A 7,621-nucleotide genomic window follows, 5' to 3' on the forward strand; every position below is an offset into this window, starting at 1 on the left:
GTGCCAGGATTTCCTGATTTGTTTACATTTCTCAAAAAAACCTTTTTTTCCCCTGGATGAGGCTAGAATTAGACTTCCTTTTCCACTTTTGGCCATTTCCAAACTATTCTTGCTTGACATATTCTCTCCTTTTCCCTGTATTCTCCTTTGTTCCAGTCTCAGCTGGCTCTTTTGTCTTGGAAAACAGAAAAGGCAATGAAAGATGTCAGTCTATGATAATAATGATAATGCAGCCAGGTTTGCATGACAGCAAAACAATGCCGCAGGCTTTTCCAACACCCTTGGATCCACCACTCTTCTTACAAAGGCTGCGGGGGGTGGAGCGAGAGGTGTCTCTCCGGGAATGCAGTCTGGAACAATAGTGTCATAAGGTAAAAGAGATAAAAAGATCAAAACGAAACAGGCTAGCCCAAACTCTCTTGCTGAGGCGTGTCACTGAGTTAATCAGAAATCAGAGGGGGCTAGTTACAAGTAACTAAATCACCTTTGCATTAGCTCAGCGGCTTCTCAGTCCGCTGAAATGGTCGCGTTCCCTGCCGGTCCTTTCTCACTTTCACTGACTTTACTGTACTTTGCCCATTGTCTGCAACCTCAGTGCAATCACTGCAGAAACTTGTTTGGGAGACCTTCTCCGTGCCTTTGTTTAGAGCCCTTTGATCATCCCACAGAAAGGAAAACACTGTAGCTTGGACCTAAGCCATGGTTTTCTTAACATGACAAGACTGCCAGCCTGCAATCAGTGTTTGATGCGCATGCGTTTGGGCTGCTGGGGACTTGGAAAATCATGGGAAGACTAGCAGCGATCTTGAGAGCTTGGGCACCGTACTGAGCAGAGGTGAGAGTTTAAAGTCCCTCACAGAGCCACCCTGCCACTGCAGAACAGCAGCCCGAGGCATCGCTGCTCCTTAGCAGCAGCGTTACCGCAACACAAAGTTACTCTTGCGGGGATGTCAGGTCCTTCTTGCCGCAGCACCTCATTTGCCATGAGAGATTGCCCTGAGAACGGTTCATGCTTTAACAGGATGAAGTGGCAAGGAGGGGCTGTGCCAAGCAGAGACTTCCAGCACACAGGAAAAGCGTTCGCAACAGGAGGCAGGGGTGCAAGACTGAATTTCTGCATTTCAAACAAGAGTCGTCAGCCGGGGTTTTAGCTGACATCGCTCCCATTGACATCGATGTACCAGTGCTGATTTACACCCGCTGATGAATGTGCGTCTGGGAGAAGAGTGGGACAGGGTAATGGTGCAGAAGAGTTAGATGGGAGAAGGAAGTGAGGGGGAGCAAGATGAAGATAAAAGGGGAAGGCGAGACTTGATCATGGGACTCAGGAAACACAAACTGCAATGTACGGCTGTGGGAAAATGATTAGAAGAGATTGCATCAGACTGGACACCAATTTTGCAATTTCTGCAGTACCTTTTTAAGATTCCATACGGAGATACTGAGCAGAATGTGTGTAGCTGTATGTCTGGAACAAGTTCAAGCAAAAGGCCAAACGCAATCAGTCATCTGTGTTTGCTGGATCTGTGTACTAATGTTTCCTGTGCAGTCATTGCAATATATGTCTACTCTCGCTGTTCTAAATCCTGTTTTTCACCTTTAAGTATTTGTATCGTATTTAGTTTCTTACTCTGCATACAAGCACCTGTTTTTGGCACATTGATTAGTTTGGGGGCCAGAAATCGCCGTTCCACTCATACTCAGCAGACAGAGGGGTAAAAGAGAGAGTGAGATGGGGAAAGCTACATGAAGGGGAAGAAACAGACTTCTGGAAACAGGAGTAAGATGCTGTAAGGTGTGGCAGAAAGCACCTTTGCACACAAAATCATCAGCCAGCTTCTTTCAGTTCAGATCTCTGCAGAGAAGTAGAAGACCCAAAAGCTGTTTTGCTTACATGATTGGTTTAGCTGTTCTCAGTAGTGCTTCTCATGTGAGTAAGGTGAGCAGGAAATGGATTGATGTCAGCAGGCAGCCTGTGCTAGAAACTCACACCCACCCTTTCTGCTTCATCAGTTGTCTGAGCCCACAGTTTCATTATTAGGTTTTGGTGGTGCATTTTTAGATTTCCAGTTACAGCTTGCATGACAACTGCCGGCCGTCTGCACCTGACCAGTTACTGCCATTTAACTTGGTAAGAACCATAAAAGAAGCATTCTTCCAGGAGAAAGAGTAGAGGAAGATACAAGTGCATTTCTAGTGCTTTCCAATAACTGTGAATCATGACTTCTGTCAGCCAGAGTATGGTTCTCACTGAAAAGTGTCAGTAAGAAAGTCTTACTTTAAGAAAACACTTCTGCTTTTTTTTTTTTTTTTTGCATTACTGATAGCTAATACAGATGAAACCACAAACCTGAAGGGTTCAGACTTCACCAAATGTCAGTCATGCATAATTTGGAGTAAATGAGTATGTGACAGTAACTGGCATTTCATTTGGATGTTCCTTTTTCTCACAAACACAAATAAATTTTCATTTTTCATACTACTCCTTGTGTGATAAAGATCCCCTGATTGATCATAAAGTTTAGGCAATATTTAGGCAATATAGTCATAAAGGAGGTCATACTAAGGAGCCTGAATAGTTGACCTAACGGACCCTTTTGGCCCACACAAACTTCTGGTGGCACTTTATAAGGAAAATTACATTTGAGTTATTCGTTTCCATTGAAAAAGTTATTTTCCATGTTTCTACACCATATCTCCAGGAGAAGAGAATCTGAAAACTGCATGTGTAGGGTGACACCATTCCTTTTCTCTGTCCAAGGATGTGAGCTGATTATCTCCATGCTGTTCTGCTGTGGCTCTGTCTCTCCTGACCTGACTTTCAGAATACACTGAGAATATCCTGTGAGTCCTTCAAGCAGTGTCAAACATCAGCACTATGGGGCTTTACCTACTTCAGGCAAGGCTCATCCACTGGCAATGGGATACCTCTGGAAGCTCATGAATTCCAGCCAGTGGAGAAATTACAGTAGCCAAATGGTGTAGGATGCTTTCAGTGACCCCTTTCCTCTGTGGGGGGGAGCTGTTGGCAAAGAGCAAGACTGAGTTTATAGCCAGCAGGATATGGCTGCTAAACTCAAGACGTTTTTTGCTATTAGCCAGCCATGGCTGCAGTGCAGCCTGCAGGTGCATGGGATGGAAACACAGCAGGTGAGCAGAGATGGACATTCCTGGGCAGGAATGGGAGGGAAGGTGATACTGAGGATTGGCTTGAAGTTTTTGATAGAGTTCAACCAAGAACTGACTCTGAATCCAGAAAACCCCCTTCAAACTTGAACTAAAACCATACTTGAAAGCACAAGTTATATTTTACTGTCTTCAGACTGTGGTGTAAGAAACATGCTTGACTTAGAAGAAATCCCAATGTTCCTCACAGAAACAGGGAATTGCCTTTCTGGTACAGCTACAAGAAACAACATTATATTTTTATTTTTTCAGTTATAATTAACTTTTTTTTTTTTAAGAAAGAATGTAACATTTCCCAAAACATTTGTAATAATTCCTAATAATCAGGGTCCAAGGCATAGTTCTGGTTCTCTTGATGGAATTCATATTTCTTTGCTGTGAACATGCAGAGTTTGTGTAAAATGAAAGAATGACAGCCCTCCCCACTCCAGACCCTTACATTTTTCTTTGTCCCTTTGTGATTATAGTTGGACACAACTGACAGAGGTGAGATATACTGAATTGTTTTTAAAATCTGCTTTCTTATTATCTCCTTCTTAAAATGGAAGTATCATGATGGGGCCAGTCAATTCCATGCAGGTCGGTAGCCTTACTTTGACACTAGCCAGCTGAGGTTGGCTAAGCAAAGAAGAGAGAATGACCCTTCTTTGGGTAAGGCAAACAATCAAGAGTTCAGAGAATTTTTGAGTCAGAGGCTGCATCTGGGCTATTGTTTTTTGATGTTCTTCAACTGACCTATTCTTTATAAAATTCTTTGTTACCATTTTGAATCCATTTATATCTCTTGGCTTCCATGACATCCTGTGACAGTGAGTTAATTATGCTTTGAGTAAAATAATTACTTGCTTCCTTTTATTTTAAATACTATGCCTCAAAATTTAAAATACTGTACCCTCTTGTGTGTTAAGAAATAGTGAATAAATGGTGCCTATCACCTCTGTTATGCCTATTCACCTTCCTTACATTGTAAGCTTCCCCAAATGCCAGGCTAAGCTCCATTTGTTGGAGAAAAACCGAAAATCTGAAGTTTCTGTTTATCTGTTTCTACCACTTTCAGGATCATCTCTGGGTTTTGCTTTTGTTTAGTTGCTTTTATTAGGGAGAGAGATTAATTATTTTGGGGTTAGCATTACTTTACTTACGTGCTTTCCAGCACTGTCTTTGGTTTCTGTCTCCTCTCTCTTTCTCACACTTATAGCAACATGATATTCAAGTGAAATCAACCATAAACATATCCCAATTTTGAGTGTTATACTGCATTAGTCTCTAAGGAAAGCTCTCTCTATTTACAATTTTATAGCATGCTTGGGTTTTTGATCTGAGCAGACACAACCCATTCAAAGATAAAAACATCAATTAATTAAGCAGTTGTTGAGATCAGAAATCTGACACCCATATGGTGTGAAATTAGTGCCTGAAAGCAGTTAACTGCCAAAAGAAGCACATGCATCTGTTGCAAGAGATTAAAATGAAGTAGCTATTAATTACTAAGAGTTTCTTGATTGACTTCAAAATTATATTGCTGAACTGATTCTCTTTGTGTTATTCATCTTTAATGTCATCACTTGTAAATAAGGACTTGCTTCAAAACTATCAAGTTCCAAGCAAATGCTAAGTACCCTCTAAAAAGCAAGCAAAGGAAACTCAGCTGTGAAGAGATGCCACAAAGCATGTGCTATGTTTTTGTTCCATTGCTAGGAACTATATAAAACCAGATGTATGCAGGAGAGAAATGTTGCCTGATATAACAATGAGCAATAAAGAGTATCTCACAATCATAGGATGCATGACACAATAATGAATTGTATATTACTTGCCTAAGAAACACAATTAAAACTGTCATTTTCTTTCTAGTGGAAGTTCATTGGGAGAACTGTGATCCAACAAAAATTCCACTTCAGGTCTTTCATACTATTTTCCTGTTTTCATGTACTCACAAATAAGAAAAAGTGCAGATGTTAGAAGAACACACACTGTGTCTCTCTGTATCCAAGGAAGTAATTGTTTCAAAATATGCAGTTATCCGGTTATCACCAGCTTATTTTTAGCATCCTAAAGTCAAAACTACATCTGCTTGGATAACACTGAATCCCAAGTCAGACATGTCTGTCTCAGTCAGGCCTCTTGATGGAAAAGGAAGTATTTCGTGCTGACTGAAGTGGTGACGTTCTTTCTTCTGAAGCAATGACTTGATATTAATTTTATGAGGATATGTATTCTGTTTCTTTAAACACGTAGCAGGAAACCAGGCAGGATGAGGATGGGGAAAGAGGCCTACAGCAGCAAACCTACAGTGAGGAGACAGAAAAAGAGTGAGTGCACATGCAGTTTTTGAGAAAAACTCTTCTCCTTATTTTAATAAATATCTCTGTATAGGTGTTCAGGAAAAAGAAAAAAACAACCAAAATCAGAGGCCAGGAATTCCCACACTGCCAAGACTGGATTTTGTGACTGCAATGCAAGGGGGGCATATACTTCTGAACACAAAAGTTTTCTCTCACCTAAGACTCAGTCTAAATAACTCTCACCCAAGCTACCTGCTTTATACCTGCTGTATCACCAGATAAATTATGAAGAAAAAATTATTTGGAGATTATCAGCAAAATGGGTACTTTAGAAACCCTATCTTCTCACTTTTTCTTGTGGAGATTGTCTGCACATGCTATGTAAGAAAGCTGAAAAACAGATGCCTGAAGTACCTTGCATCTGGGACGAAACTGTAAGTTTTCTGGTCACTTCCTTAGGGAAAATGGGAACTAATCTACTTAATACCAATGAAATTCTCCCCCTCTAGTGTAGGCAAGTTAATGTATCTTCAAAACACTGGTATCAAATACTAGAACAAATCTAAAGAACTTTGCAGGCATTTTGGTCTGCACACAGATGACACTTTTGTCTAATAGTTAGGCTCATAAGCTAAATATTTCAGGGGGGTAACTATCCTGCCACAAGCTTCCCATTGGTTTTCCCCCAAAAAGGAAACTGAAACAGACAGCAAGATTAGCAGGCATATAATTTTAAAAGTCTCTTTTGGTGACAAAGTATTTTGTAAAGTTTTCTGGTTTGTTATTGAAGAATAAATATCTCACACACACTCCTTTATGGTTTTTCTTATTTAAATATTCAATGAAAGACATCTCTTCTCATGAAGGGAAACACCCATGGAGTCACCAAACAAGACAGATATTCTAGGTGTAATATGGAATTGTGCCCTCCTGTTTTGTCTGCATTGTTTATTTCCAGGGACATGTCATTTGGGCTCAAGGATGAAAGAAAATGCACAGAATAATGCCTTGATTAAGATATGTACCAACATCAGGCTGCCAGTAACAAATAAATAAAAGTCTTGCAAAAAAAGATTTTATCATTTTTGTTCATCAGCACTTTTCTATCAACACAGGAAATTTACTGTTTCTCAGTTTAAAAATAAATAAAATTACTCTGATTGTAGCATTTCTCTTTATGTGAAGCCAATAATAATTACTTTTAAGTTAATGCTTAAGGTGAGTTTGCTCACTGTTCCTGCCCTGTGAAGTATCATAACTCCTCCATGATTAGTTAGAAGCTGGGGGAGGAAGACAAGTTCCCCTTATTAAAATTGTGTCACTGACATGAAGAAAGCCTGGGGATGAGCTCTTTGCATCTCGTGGTTCCCAAACACAGCCATCTCCTTGGCAATGCACCTTGGAAACTCCTCTCCTTTCTGACAGATCCTCTTTGTACACTACAAAACAGATAAAATAAATTCAGTAAAGAAAGTGCAAATGCAGTGTCTGAATGCTAAATCCCAAGACTGAGTTCTCTCCCCATGTCAGTCCTTCTGCACCTGCTGGAGTCATGCTGGAGAGCTGTAATGCCAAAACTTCTCCCCAAAAATGACTCCTTTGTGCAGGCTTTGACAGACAGCACTGAAGCTGCCTCCTGAGTGCTACACCTCTTGCTCTGGCACCTGTGGTGGGCCAAGCTCAGATGGGCTTTTTAGGGCCACAGAACAGTCCAGCAGCACCACAGGGAGCACTGGAATTTGTTAGGAGACTGGAGAAAAATCTCACTGCTTTGGCTGCTCACAGATCTCCCTCAATGCTCTGCCAGGATGTTTCTGTGCCAGGAGGACCTGGTACAGTTCATGGCTGGGAAGCTACCCTGAGGCTTCAAATGACAGGAATATTATCTCCTCCTTAGCATTCAAGTTCTCATGTGCATTTCTCAAAAGGTGCTGTGTGGTGTTTCTCCCTGACTCTGCTTCACTTTGAAGTCTGGTGTAAATTGTTGTTTAATTGAGAGCTGTTTTATTCTGTCCAGAATGGGAAAGAAAGCAAAATATTCACGACAGAATGGGAAAACTTCAGGAAGCACTGCAGGCTTTGGTGTATAAATTCAGCATATCTCTATGTAGGTGGTATGACAGAACAATCCACATTATGGAGTAATTTTG

General features: G+C 40.8%; 1 long non-coding RNA gene across 1 annotated transcript; it reads left to right on the forward strand.

Annotated features, from left to right (window-relative positions):
• The first annotated feature begins 331 nt into the window (after positions 1-331).
• LOC108448047 lies at positions 332-4,093 on the forward strand. Its single transcript, XR_001863833.1, has 2 exons — positions 332-835; positions 1,022-4,093. It is a non-coding gene; the product is annotated as an uncharacterized LOC108448047 (long non-coding RNA).
• Positions 4,094-7,621: the final 3,528 nt, after the last annotated feature.

The sequence above is a fragment of the Corvus brachyrhynchos genome, unplaced genomic scaffold (genome assembly GCF_000691975.1).
Source record: "Corvus brachyrhynchos isolate BGI_N302 unplaced genomic scaffold, ASM69197v1 scaffold14, whole genome shotgun sequence".
In the NCBI taxonomy this organism is placed as follows: domain Eukaryota; kingdom Metazoa; phylum Chordata; class Aves; order Passeriformes; family Corvidae; genus Corvus; species Corvus brachyrhynchos.